Genomic DNA, 15,089 nt, shown 5'->3' on the forward strand with positions numbered 1-15,089 from the left:
AAGCCATTAGGTCCTACGTCAAGCACTTCTTCGACACAAGGGCAACCATCGCCAACGTCTCTGATGAGGACGTTGCCCACTACTTCCATGATGGCATCACCACTCAATCACTTTATCGTGATTTTGGGCGTAACCGTCCCAAAACGGTGGTGGAGCTACGCGACATGATGCAACATTGGGCAGATAAGGAGGAACAAGAACGCAGCTGCTTTCCACACCGTAACAACGACAATAATGGGAAGCGTAGCAAAGATTGTGGGGACCCCAGTAACCAGTGGGATTCTGCTTGCAAGCGCAAGCCAGACGATATCGTCGGCACTAAGGATCGCACCCCGCGTGGTAAGAAGACAGAAAAACCTCAGGATCAGTTCGATAAGATCCTGCACAACAAGAGGTGCCCAATCCACCCCAAGAGCAACCACTCGATTTTCGAGTGCTCAATTATATGCAAGTCCTTCCAGTCTCCGCTGCCAGATGTGCCTAAGAAGAAGCCCAATAAGGAGGATGAAGATGATGACAAGAAAGACCCTGACGGGTTCCAGAAACCCGAAAATGTGGTCAATGTCATATTTGGAGGGGATCCAAGAGTGTGGCCAGAAGCTGCTGCTCAGGGAAATCCTCTCAGTTGAGCCTGCAATTTAGAGACCCTTAAAATACAGCGAGGTCCCCATTACTTTTCCAGGGAGGAACTGGACCAGCTTCTCTGAACCAGCAAAATTCCCACTAGTACTCGACCCTGTTGTCCAAGGATCCAAGCTCACTCGAGTACTCATCAACGGTGGAAGTGGGCTCAACCTAATATTTGCAAGCACACTGATGAAGATGGGCCTCAACTACATGAGCTTGCTCACACCAAGCAAAGCTCTCTTCTACGGCATTGTTCTAGGAAACTCCTCTACACCAATTGGCTCGGTTACCCTCCCAGTCACATTTGGTACGGTGCAAAACTTCCGGACAGAGTATATCAAGTTCGAAGTAGCCGACTTCGAATCTTCCTACCATGCCATCTTGGGAAGACTAGCATTGGCTAAGTTCATGGCCGTGCCTCACTACGTCTGTTTACTCCTCAAGATGTTGGGCAACACAGGAGTCCTTTCTCTTCGCGGGGACCTCATGAAGTCCTTTGAGTGCGACAAGGAGGCAATTGTTCATGCCTCTAGCATTTGAGTACCTAGCTCCATGAGCGAGATACTCGCCGCCGCTAAGGAGCTATCACTCAACAAGGACTCTATGCCCTCAAAGAAGTTGAGCCAGTCGTCGGTAAAACTAGCCGGGGATGTTGGCACCAAGACCATCTAGCTACAAGAGGGAGATGACTCCAAGACTGCTATCATCGGAGCTGGCTTGAGCGACAAATAGGAACTCGAGCTCGTCAACTTCCTTAGGGCTAACCAAGACGTATTTGCGTGGAAACCAGCGGATATGCCAGAGGTGCCCAAGGAGTTGATTGAGCATGCACTAAAAGTCGACTCTAAAGCCATACCAAAGAAGCAACAACTACGGTGTTTCTCCCCGGACAAGCAAGAAGCCATCAAGAAGGAGCTGGCAAAACTACTCGCAGCAGGGTTCATCAAAGAGGTTTACCACCTCGAGTGGTTGGCCAACCCTGTACTCATCCAAAAGAAGAACAACAACGAGTGGAGGATGTGTGTCGACTACACTGATCTAAACAGGCACTACCGAAAGGATCCTTTCAGACTACCTCGCATTTATCAAGTAATCGACTCAATGGCAGGATGTGTCCTGCTATCCTTCCTCGACTACTATTCAGGCTTTCACCATATCGCCCTGAAAAAAGAAGACCAAATCAAGACCGCATTCATCACCCCATACGGGGCATACGCCTACAAGACCATGTCTTTTGGGTTGAAGAATGCTGGAGCTACCTACCAGCGTGCGATACAGTTGTGTTTTTCCGACCAGCTATATCGCAATGTTGAAGCTTATGTTGACAACGTTGTTGTTAAGACCAAAATCCAGGATTAGTTCATATCTGATCTGGAAGAAACCTTCGACAGCCCCCGAAACTTTTGTTGGAAACTTAACCCAACAAAGTGTGTCTTCGGTGTACCCTCTGGAAAACTACTCGGATTCATCGTCAGCCATCGATGAATCGAAGCTAATCCAGAGAAGATCAATGCCATCATGGCCATGGATGCTCCAGCAACTGTCAAGTCATCCAGAAGCTTACAGGCTGCATGGCAGCTCTGAACCGATTCTTGCCTAGACTTGGTGAACGGGTGTTGACGACCATTATCTCATGTTTTGACCGTCAACTTCTCGGGAATAAATTGAGTTTTGCACCATGTTTCATGCATATTTTGTTTGATTCTAATAAAGTTCCACAAGTTTTGGATGAGTTGTGCTTGCATGAATCCACTGTCCAAAGATGGTCAAAATCAGAGAAAATCCCAGCTGCCCGGCACATTTCGTGCCGACCGGCCTGAGACCTCCACATACATGGGTCCAATATTTTTATTGGAGCATTGTGACATGTTCATGAGGTTCCAGAACAAGGCGAACATTTCATATCCTGTCGATGGACCCGGAAGGCACAAGGTTCAACTCAAGAGCCCACATACCAGTGCCAAGATCATCAAATGGGGAAACCACCCATTCCAGAAGGAAAGTGGAGTGATGTTGTGCAGCGTCGGTGAAGCAGAGGGCCGAGGGGTTCTGGAGGTAGGCCGCCCGGCCCAAGATGAAGGCATCTGAGGAAACCACCCAGAGAACCGATGTTCTGGAGAGATCAGGACCCGTCCACGGGAGGTCGGTGGCCAGATGGCACACCCCTAGGCCGGCCGGCCTAGGGAGGGCCTCTCAACCCCACCTTGCAGAGACATGGCTCCCGGCTTCGTGTGGAATTTAAGCACCGCCTCTACAGTTGCGTGCACCTGGCGCTAACAGAATTACTGGCCTTCTACCGACCTTGGAAGCCTATAAATAGCACTCTCCCCCTCACTTGTAAACACACACTCAAAGGAGCAATTCTCTCTTCTCAAGTCTAGAGTAGGTTAGTAGTTGGGAGTTAGAGTCGAGTCGACCTTGTCTCGGGGATCCGGAGTCGTCATCGGAGCTCGGTAAAGCTCTTGTATCTTTTCCTTTGACTATTTTCAATATAAGTTATCTTCTTTATTTAATTGAGTCAGCTTTACTTTCCGCAAGTTTTATTTATCTTCCCAAGTACTAGTATTTGTCTGCGGGGAGTAAGTTTTACCTCTAGTTCAGTTTATGTTCTCTTTCTTGCTTGTCGGAGTTAGTCTTACGGGTTTTCTCGCCCCTACTAGTGTAACTCAAGTTAGTTCACTAGGTTGAGGGGGATTTCTCTTTAAGGCCTCAAAAGAAATCCTAGTACCGAGGGCAGACGTGGTGTCTGACTCAGTGCTAGCTAGAAAGTGTGTTCCACCCCACAGTACCGCAGTGGTAGGCGGCAAGTGGTGACAACCTTGTCCGTCCCTCGTAGTCCATCACGTTCGGGTGTTTTCATAGCAGTAGGATTGCCAAAAGTATGTTGGGCCCCTTCTCACCCCTATCTGCGCTCTTTGCTTAGGCAGCCGAAGTAAGCTCCTAGTTCCGACATCAAGATAGAAGCTTAGATTAGTACTAGTGAGGCTAGCTCAGTAGTTTAGAAGTGTTTTAGGAGTGCTTTCTCGCTCGTTGTCCTCCCAGCTGCTACCACTCTAAGGTATAGAATCTCCTGTGTGTCACATGGTCATAGCTTGGCCATTTATTTCATCAGTTATCTGGCTTACCCCTGCTGAATTAGTCGGTCGATAACTTCAGTAAGGGCTGTCACTACAATTTACGATACACTTTACCATAGTGCTTCCCTGAGGATTTCACGATACCCTGGAATACTCCAAGGTGAAGTGCTATACCGGTGAATTCTGTGCGCTTACAGAATACCTATTCAGATTGAGCATAAGAGACACCAACAAGCATTTCTGGCACCGTTGCCAGGGAAGCAATTGGCTAAAGTTGTCGGATAATTGAGTGGAAACCTTACTGTTCTATCACCGCTAGTTTTAGCAGGCTTACCATTGCTCTCTTTCTCGTTTATTCGATGCAGAGTAGTGCATGACCGGTTTTGATCTACCATCCAACTTTGATCCGAATCCTCAGAGAATTGGGCGAATTGTGAGACGCCACGTCGTCCCACCCTAGAAGAAACCCACTTGGAATCCTCGTTTGTCAGTCTCAGCACCACCCATGGCCAAGACTCTCAGGCAGTACTCGGCCCCGTCCAGCAGCCACATCCCTACTGGACTGAACAATGACCAAGGCAATGATGGCTTTGAGCTCAAGTCGGGACTGGTGAACATGGTCCAAGCGAGTCCATTCTGTGGCAAGGCATCAGAGGATGCCAACGCTCACCTCCAAAACTTCTTGGAAGTGAGCAGCACCATCAACCCCAGAGGTACCACGATGGATAATGTTCGTCTTCGACTATTCGCATTCTCCTTGCTAGGCAAGGCGAAGACGTGGTTTTACACCAACAAAGTAGACTTCACTACATGGGAAGCTTGCTCCAATGCATTCCTGACAAAAGTATTTCCCGGTGGGCAAAACCAACACCCTCCGAGGCAAGATCTTTGGATTTCAACAGCTCCTGGATGAAGCTATTCCGGAAGCTTGGGAGAGATTCCAAGAGTACATTGCAGCATGCCCCCACCACGGCGTGGAGGAATGGCTGATTATTCAGAGTTTCTTCAATGGCCTGAACACACCAGCTCAGAACCACATCGATGCAGCATCAGGTGATTCCTTCCTTTCGCTCAGCGTCCCTGAAGCAAAAGCGCTGGTAGAGAAGATTGCTTCCAACCAAAGTTGGAAAGGTGAAAGGCAGCAACAGCCCTGCAAGGGAGTTCATCATATCGACAGTGTCGATATGCTCGCTGCCAAGATGGACCTTCTCATGAAGAGACTGGAGTCTCCGCACTAGGAGGCTAACCAAGTTATGTATTCTCGCATGACATGCGAGGTTTGTGGAGAAACTAGACACATGGGCAACTCTTGCCCGATCACTCAGGAGGAAGCTAACTTCGTTGGAGCGAACAACTCCAACAACCCAGGCTTCCATCCTCAGCAGGGTTGGAATTTCAAATCCAACCTCCCCTTCAGTCAGTAGCAAGGTATGAACTTTAATAATAATTTTTAGCCTTCTTTAAAGGACCTAGTTTATGGCCAGAAACAAATTAATGACAACATTAGTAAGAAATTCCTTGCTAATGATAAAATTTTGGAGTCTTTGGCCGAACAACTAGAGGGCATAAATTCAGTTATTAAAAACCAGTTGAGCTTCAATAAAATGATAGAAACTCAGGTTGCTCAACTAGCCTCATCTTGTCCTAACAATAATTCGGGAAAACTTCCTGGGCAACCGGAAGTTCCACCGAAGGAAAATGTTAGTGCGGTAACTACACGGACGGGTAAGTCCACGCAAGAACCACCATACCCTACAGATGCAGGATCTCAGCGGAAAGCCATACCCGCCAGCAATACCTCTGCTGCAGACAAAGACCAAGAGGAGGCAGATGAGTCCAACACAACTATTGCCTTACCATTTCTGGAACGGATAAGGAAGCCGGTGGCCGATGAGCAATTCGGCAAGTTCGCCGAGGTAATACGGAAGTTGTACGTCAATATACCGCTTCTTGACGCTATGCAGGTCCCAACCTACACCAAGTATATCAAGGATATACTTGGTAACAAGAGAAGCCTACCTACCACCGAGGTCGTGCAACTCACAGAGGAGTGTAGCGTAGCTATACTCGATCCTCTCCTGGAGAAGAAGAAAGATCCAGGATGCCCCACAATCACATGCTCAATCGGGAGTCAACATTTCTCACACGCTCTGTGTGATCTGGGAGCAAGCATCAGCGTCATGACCAAAGTAGTTTACGATAAACTAAACTATCATGAGCTTGCCCCTACTGCTATGTGCTTGCAGCTAGCGGACCAAACGGTCCGTTATCCCGCGGAAATTGCAGAGAACATCCCGGTGAAAATCCGGAACTTCTTTATTCCTATTGATTTCGTAGTCCTCGACATGGAGGTCGACGCCAAGACGCCTCTCATTCTGGGAAGGCCATTCTTGAGTACTGCAAATGCACACATTGATGTCACAGCCGAAGAAATTCAGCTCAACATCAATGGGCAGACAAAGAGGTTCGCCTTCCGACCGAAGGTCGAACAATGTTTCAAGGTCAAAACATTCAACCGGAAGAAATTCGAGAAAGAGCAGGAGAAACCATCAACACCCACAATCGATATCCTTGCCGAGCTCTTGGAACAACTAAGAATCGACAGGGAAATCAGAGTGCATAACTACAGGAATGCAAGACGACGGATCCTTCGCAGAGAATTTGAGGAATAGGAGGCAAAAGCGATCAAAACGAAACCCACCACCAAGAAGGAATGGCGGAGAAAAGTGTCTTCATCTGGAACTCCATCCGGTGACGACAACAGAACCCGAGGTATGGAGAGTCCCGCTCCTGACTCAAAACCCAAGCTATCGCCATGAGAACCATGGTACGTATCCATTCTTGCATTTGCATATAGGATAGTTTAATTCCTTGCATAATCTTTCTTTTCTAAAGTCATGGCATGTTTACAATTCTAAACCAAAATTTAAATTTTTGTTTTGCATAAAATTTTGTTACATTGCATATAACAAAAAAAAATTGGCCAAAGTTTAGGCCGGACAGCCCCACACTCTCTCATCTGGCCAGGGGGCAGCAGGATTTCGAAGCTTCGAGTGCACAGGGAGCAAAGAAAATTGGCCGTGATCATGGTGCAGAGGGGGGGCAAGCCGGCGGGCCTAATCACGGCCGCCCGGCGCCTCTCCACCGCTCCCGTCGTGTCGTCTCCCACCGAAGCATCATCACCTGCAGGTCTACGAGCTAGGCGACGACGTGGAGCAAGGAGGGCTGTGGGAGGTGCCGGTCGGCGCCATGCAGGCCGCCCGGCCTGGCCCCTCATCCTAATATCTGGGCTTCTAGCTGGAGCCTCTCATCCTAATCCACTAGGGATCCCATATGCGCACAACCGAGTCCTGCATGCTGAGTAGTCGTAGCCAAGTCACCGAGCAGGGTAGTCTCCCAGGTTCGGGGACCCTACTCGGCAGGGAGGTACATAGATCTACTTCCATCAAGCCCCCGAGCGCCGGAGGGCCGAGTCGAATTTGTTGTACCAAACAAAGTCCTTCGGTGCTCATGATAATTGTCCGTCGTGGTTTGTAGATCCTGAACGGGATGTGCCCCTGGGCGCACCCATTGGGTGTATCCCCCGAGCCTTGGAAGGTTTCGGAGAAGCATTTTGAGGGTCAAAGAAATGATCTTCAACTCTTGTTTGTCCGAATGCTTGAGCGTCCAGCCAATGTTCCGGTTACACTGATCCCCTGAGGGTATCAGCCTTTAGCTGCCTTGAGATTGCCACGGTGACCGAACCCGACTCGGTTATCCTGACCCAAAAGCCCTGGGTTAAGTCACTTAGACTTTCCGAGTAGTCCAAACATCTGGGCCCTAAGGCCTTAGCTGAGTCACAGAGACTCACCGAGTAGTCACGGTGTCTGGCCCTGAGGCCCTGGTACTACCGGGATGAATAGAAAACTTGGTACTACCGGGATGAATAGAAAACTTCGATAGATGTGCCTCATCAAGGATTTGTTTTCTAAGCTGGTGATTCTTGGGTACAACAAGACGAAATTCAAACCACAAAACTCCTTTATGATCCACACGGAAACATTTGTACTTTGCTTCTCCCTGGGATAGCTTTTCCTTGATGATTTTGATACCTTCATCATGTAATTGTGCCATGATGATGCTATCATGAAGTGTAGGCTCGACAGCTATATGGTTCAGACTTCCTTGAGGTACCATTTCTAGGTTTAGTTTCATCATTTCCTGACATAGAGTTTTGTTGAATGGCTCTACAGATAAACAATGGCATTGTGACTTGCGGCTGAGTGCATCCGCAACCACATTAGCCTTTCCTGGATGATAGTGCACTTCTAGATCATAGTCTTTTATCAACTCTAGCCAGCGTCTTTGTCTCATGTTGAGATCAGCTTGGGTGAAGATATACTTGAGGCTCTTATGGTCAGTGTAAATGTTACAATGAGTTCCCATAAGATGATGTCTCCAGAGCTTAAGAGCATGTATGACAGCTGCTAACTCCAGATCATGTGTTGGATAGTTCTTCTCATGATTCCGAAGAGCTCTTGATGCATATGCGATCACCTGGTTGTCTTGCATAAGTACACAACCAAGTCCCGTACCAGAAGCATCACAATAGACATCAAAAGGTTTGGTACTGTCTGGTGTAGCCAGCACTGGAGCAGTAGTTAATCGTGCTTTGAGAGTTTGAAAGGCTTCTTCACATTTATCATCCCAACCAAATTTCACTCCTTTCTTTAATAACTCCATCATAGGCTTAGCTATTCTGGAGAAATCAGGAATGAATCGACGATAGTATCCAGCTAAACCGAGAAAACTGTGAATCTGATGGACTGAAGTAGGAGGTTCCCAATCCATCACTTCTTGCACTTTAGTTGAATCAACCGATATACCTTCACTGGAGATAGTATGGCGTAAAAATTTCACACTATTTAGACAAAATTCACTTTTTGAGAATTTGGCATAAAGGTGATGATCTCGTAATATATGAAGAACGATGCGTAAATGCTGAGCATGATCTTCTTCACTCTTGGAGTAGATCAAAATGTCATCGATGAACACCACAACGAATTTATCAAGCTCCAGCATGAAGACTGAATTCATCAGGTACATAAAATATGCCGGGGCATTGGTAAGACCAAAAGACATAACCAGATACTCATAGAGTCCATATCTGGTCGAGAAAGCTGTTTTTGGAATGTCACAAGGCTTGATTTTTATTTGATGGTAGCCAGAACGAAGATCGATCTTAGAGAAAATCTTGGCTCTAGCTAACTGATCAAACAGGATATCAATGCGGGGAAGAGGATACTTGTTTTTAATAGTGACCGCATTGAGTGGTCGATAATCAACACATAGCCTCAAATTGTTGTCCTTCTTCTTCACAAACAGGGCTGGACATCCCCATGGTGAAGCACTCGGACGTATAAAACCCTTGTCAAGAAGGTCTTGAAATTGGATTTTCAATTCTGCTAACTCATTTGGAGGCATACGGTACGACCTCTTAGAAATAGGGGCGGTACCGGGTTGAAGCTTGATAACGAATTCGATATCTCTATCAGGGGGCATTCCAGGCAAATCATCTGGAAATACATCCGCATACTCACACACAACAGGAATATCTTCAGTTTTAATTTCTTTTGTGGCATAGGCACAAGAGTTGAAGCACTCTCGTTGTGGCAGATAGAGTATGGTGGCTCCTTGATAAGGTGAATCTATCTCAATAGCTCGGGAATAGATATCTAATAGTACTTTATGTTTAGTCATCCAATCCATGCCCAAAATAACATCCATGCCTTCTAAATTCAACAAGATCAAATCTGTCTTTATCAAATTGTTACCCAACTTAATTGGCACATGTCTAATGATTTGATTGGAAGCTATCTTCCCACCAGGGGTTGCTATTATACAAGACCTCTTGGTATGATAAAAATCCAATCCTAAGTTTGCTCCAAATTTGGCGCTTATAAAACTATGAGTTGCACCAGAATCAAATAATATGACTGCGGGTTTATTGTGGATAGAGAAAGTACCCGACATGACTGGTGCTCCTTCGGGAAGCTTTGCAAGAGTAGTGAAATTAACTCACCCCTGTCGGACTTGCACCATTTGCTTCTTGCCCTTGCCCTTGTTGTTTTGGTTGGAGTTCTGCCCTAGATAAGACTTCTTGGGTTGCGGGCAATTCTTGGCGAAATGGGAAGTACTGCCGCAATTGAAACATCGATTGTTGTCGTTTCCACGATTAAACTGTGGGGCATTTGGCCTTGGGCCAAACTACTACGGCTGCTGAAAGACCGGAGGTTTGAATCCTCTCTGTTGCTGCGGCGGTCTAAAAACAAATATGCCTGTTTGGGCATTTCTCGGTGGAGCTCTTGGTGGAGTATTCTTCTCCAGACGATATCTCGGTGGCTGAGCACTCGAGGGTCCCGTTGGTGCCTTTCGCTTCTTCTCAGCGCGATGTACCGCAATACAATCTTCTTGACTAATGGCCATATTGACCAGCTAAATATAAGTGTTTGGCTGAACAAGGTCCAGGCATTCCTTGAGCTTGGTATTGAGCCACGACGAAAACGGACGCGCTTCTTGGCGTCAGTATCTGCATGATGGCCCGCGTACTGGCACAAATGATTGAAGGCTTGTGGATACTGAAGAACAGTGCGGGTCCCTTGATTCAAAGCCAAGAATTCATTCAGCTTTCTCTCAATCAGTCCCTCGGGAATATGATGTGTCCGAAAAGCATTCCGGAATTCTTCCCAAGAGATAACATGTCCAACAGGCTGCATAGCACAATAGTGATTCCACCAAATGCGAGCGGTGCCACGAAGCTGTTGGGCGGCGAATTGAGCCTTGTTCGCATTAGCACAAGGCACTGCTAGCAAAGCAAACTTGGACTCAATAGTATGGAGCCAAGCATCGGCGTCCAAAGGTTCATCAGTCCAGCTGAACAGCGGAGGTTGGGTACCAAAGAATTCCTGGTAACCCGCTGGTTGTGCATCACGTCCTCCATGCTGCTGGCGTGGCGGATTCTGCTGCCCTTGCACCAGCTGACGGAGCAATTCGGTTTGCATGGCCATTAGCTCGGCCAGATTCGGCGGTGGTGGCGGTGACTGCTGAGATCCACTGCCATTTTCACGGCCGAAACTTTCAGGCGATCCACGGGTATGACCAACCATGTGTAATTATGGAAGACGTCCATTAGATACATTATTCTTGCTCCCAAAATCAATGGTATGTCAATGATCATACATTGAATAGCAAAAATCAAATCAGCAGAATTTAACAAAATGTGGTGTAACACAATATGCATAGCACACATTTGCTCAATGCACATATCTCAAAATTGGTCAGCTGTTAGATAACTTCACACTCTATCATTTTGGTATTCATCAAACAGCCTAGAAATGCACCGATGAAGAGATAAGAATTTGGCAAGCAGAAAGATCAAGATTTCCAAACTGGTAGCCACGACTATATTACATCCAAGGTAGTCTTTATATTACAAATCTAGCATCATGCTTCCTTACCACATATGCTACAACAAGTGGTACTCCTTCCTAGGGCTATTTTACAACATTTCCTTCCCTATGTACATATACTACAACAAGGAAGATGACAGACTATCTAGGAAAATCCTAAGATGCCTAGAAGTCATCGAGGTTGCCCACAGAGGAAGAGTCGTCTGGCTGAGGGTTAGGCTCGGCAGGCGCGTGCTCGGAATCAATCTCTGAGACTCCCTCAATCTCCTCTGGGTCTTCTTCTTCTGCTGCAGGCTCGGCTGGAACAACTGGGGGTATTGGCTGCTCATGGAGCATACCAATATGGTCCATAGAATCACCTAGCTGCATTTGGAGCTCGTGAACCTGCTCCTGAAGAAAAACAATCAGCGTGTTGCACTGCACTATTTCAGCACCATGCTCCAGAACCTGAAGCTCGTACTGTGCAATGGTGTTATCTCTCCCAGCAACTGCCTCATTAAGCCCCTGAATCTGAGTGTCTCTCAGGCTAAGACCTCGCTGAAAAGTCTGGGCCAAGTCCATCACCTGATCCATGTGCCTCTGCTGAAGGACCTGATAGTGGTACTGGGCATTCATATACCTAACCAACGTCTGGATAGTCTCATCAGCCACATCTCCAACTAAGTGTCCAAAGTGGGTGGTCCTGAAGAGCCACTCTGCGTTGCCAGCACTGACTGCCAGACACAAGCCAATAGGATAAGTGGCTACTTCATTCGGATGGTGCTCACAGAATGTGGTAATAGCTTTGAGAGCTGCTGTCTCAAAAGCGTCCACAAGGCGATATCCAACCACCTCAACCTCAATAGGTGGCCAATCCAAGGTAGGGTGCTGAGGAATGGTCATGGTGGCACTGCACTTCTGAACTCCATCCTCAAAAAACTGTCGTCCCTTGTACCAGGGTGGTTTTGGGTAGTGGAAAATATGAAGAGTATCCCACAAAATCCTAGGAAAGCCCTCCCAGTACAGGCAATCAGTATGAGCATTTCCATCATCATCCCAGAAGATGCTCGGAAGGTCCGCCATCTGAATCCAAAAAGATTCAAATGTGAGTTATATGATTATCTCAAGACTTCTCAAATAAAGCTTTTAAGAAGACTGCGGAAAAATGTGAGTCTGATTCAAAAGATTATACGGTTTCACAAACTCAGGAGGTAAACAAACCACAATTGGTACTGGTTCATCCTTTGAGATTCTTTGGAATGAAAAGATCATTATAACATCAAAATGGGGCTAAGGATGAAGGCATGACTCGAATCCATCTTTTTCATCCAAGAAAGTTTAAGTATTTTAACAAACATGCTCCTAATATCAAGCTTTAACTCAACTTATTGTTTTAAGTATACATCATCAAATCGCATGCACGGCCTATTCGCCCTCACAAGATAAACAATTGCCAACTATTGTTGCGTTTACGCGGTTAGTACGGTGGCATAACATAGATACGTCTCTCCCTATAATATCTAGTCGATACTTTCTAACCGTTCTTAACTTATCAAATCGCGGTTAGCGTACATGCAGAAGATTGACAGAACATATATATATATATATATATATATATATATATATATATATATATATATATATATATATATATATATGCATTGAACCTTTCATGCCAGCACTCATGAAAGCGTTCCCATACATTACCGCTCACTATAGAAGCGGCATCCATGCGTCCAACACTGCATGGACAGTGCTCATACGCTACCGAGACAACGTATTCACGGGGTACTTTTACTCCCAATATAATCGACCGATGGTCAATATATTAGCAGTAGCTCAAGTAGGTCACTACTTGAGCACAGCGTTCGGTTCGCATCGCCGACGGGAAGGTCAGACTCCCTCAGCTGACTGAGTACACTTTACTCCCAATATAGTCAACTAATAGTTGGTATATTGGTAGCACCTCAAGTAAGCCACTGCTTAAGGGCAGCGTTCGGCTCGCATCACCGACGGGAATGTCAGACTCCCTCAGCTGACTGAGGATCCTTACCTTCTTACCTTCGCGTAGGTGCGTCGTTACAGAATTCAAAAGGTTGATTGTGCACAAAAGTAAGGTTTGACAGAAATGTAAAGTTCTAGAAGTCAAATATAAATAAACCATAAGTAAATAACCACCTAGTAATTCCCTAACATTTCCCTAGGGCTTTACGTTCTATGCACAATCCTTAACGAAAACAACGTAGTTTTATAAACACTTTGTTGGTCCAATTTTATACGTAAATCGATTTTTAAGGTTCCAAGACCTCTGGTGTACACTTGCAGCTCTGATACCAGCTGTGGCAGAACCACCTGAATTATCCCGGTTCAAGTGCGCTGGCCATCACCCTAAAGGCAACACCGGCTCAAACACACTTCAAACGGAACAATTCTTGGTCTGTCGGGTAACGTCCCGATACAACCACCGGTTCTCGGATCGAACAAGCATACCCCGCACGATGGCGAGTCCAGAGATATTACAACCATAAATTTTACAACATAGGCATAACAGTTATTACAATAAGTTTAAAACATTATTACAGATCCAAACTTAGTAAAACATTATACAAGACATAAGTTTAAAGTTCAGAGTTTAAAGCAGCGGAAATAAAACACGATGGCTACAACACATCGCTAAAGGACACCAAGCTAGCCCAAGCAAGGTATCACTCGTTGGGGTCATTGTCAGCCGAAGGCGGATCCCACTCTACGGACCAGCCAGGAGGCAAAGAACAGGGCCAAGTCAGACTAGCGATCTGGTCCTCAAAATTCATACCTGAAAAAGGTTTCAACAGCAAAGCTGAGTATTCTAATACTCAGCAAGACTTAACCATCAACGGATATACTTAGTCCACTTAGCTAGACTATGCAGGGTTCTGTAAGGCTCTGGTTTTCCTTTTGCTGAAAAGCAATAATGAGTAGGTCCTTAATTTCACTTTTTAGCTTTCAATATTCTAGTTGGTTAACCATTCTATGTAAGCAACTAACTCTACTCAACCATGGTAGAACTTTAGTCAAACATCAAGATTGATCAAATAATATTACTCTTATTACTCTGTGTGGCAATGGGATCAAGCAGTCTCAATATCCGCGAGAGACGAACGATTCGAATCGGATTTCCAACCTTGCAAGGTAAACCTAACACACACGTTTGGAACACCGTCGGGTCGTTCCCAAACAACCGTTGACCTTTCATTCCGGCCTATGGATAGGGTCACTCTCCCCAACTACAGGGCACCAACTTCCTCCCTGTACCCGTGGTGTTGCGCAACATAAACATAAATAAAAACCTATCTCTAAGAGAGAGTGAAAGGTATATCCACTCACCGGTCCGATCAGCTACTAGGCTTACCGCGTACCATATTTACGGCATGTGGCTAGTACTTTCAAACACATAAGCACCGCTACCACACACCGCGACCTTTGCAGAATTTATCAATACAGATAGGGTCTCACCCAAGGTCATGATATTGAACACGACCCCGTCCGACATCCTTATAGTTATTGCAGAATGTAAACAAACAATTCCTATTAAGCTCGCGAGTGACATGCAATCACTCGACTTTTACCGGTCCTATAAGCATAGCAATTACTCGAACTCAAGTCTAGTGTTCAGTACATAGGTTCCTAGGATCATGCATCTAGGGTTTCAATTCGAATCCTAAGAACTGTAAATGCACAAGTAAGTAATATATATAGTGCATAATTTGAAATACTGGGTTTATGTCCGGGGCTTGCCTTCGTGGTAGTCGCTAGCTAAAACAGCCTTGGGCTCTTCCGGACTTTGGTCCGGGTCTTCAGTCAGTGTAGCAGCGTTCGCCTGGGCTTCTGGATCACCTCCTTCAGAATCCGGGATCAGCTCGTACGTCCCGTCCGCTAGAATAGTCGTATCTATATGTGATGCAAGAAACGTATTATA

At 46.1% G+C, this 15,089-nt stretch overlaps 1 non-coding gene across 1 annotated transcript; it reads right to left on the minus strand.

Moving 5' to 3' along the window:
- Nucleotides 1-4,573: 4,573 nt before the first annotated feature.
- LOC120684109 lies at nt 4,574-4,680 on the minus strand. The gene has a single exon (XR_005679092.1). It is a non-coding gene; the product is annotated as a small nucleolar RNA R71 (small nucleolar RNA).
- Nucleotides 4,681-15,089: the final 10,409 nt, after the last annotated feature.

This window comes from Panicum virgatum, chromosome 7N (assembly GCF_016808335.1).
Source record: "Panicum virgatum strain AP13 chromosome 7N, P.virgatum_v5, whole genome shotgun sequence".
In the NCBI taxonomy this organism is placed as follows: Eukaryota; Viridiplantae; Streptophyta; class Magnoliopsida; order Poales; family Poaceae; genus Panicum; species Panicum virgatum.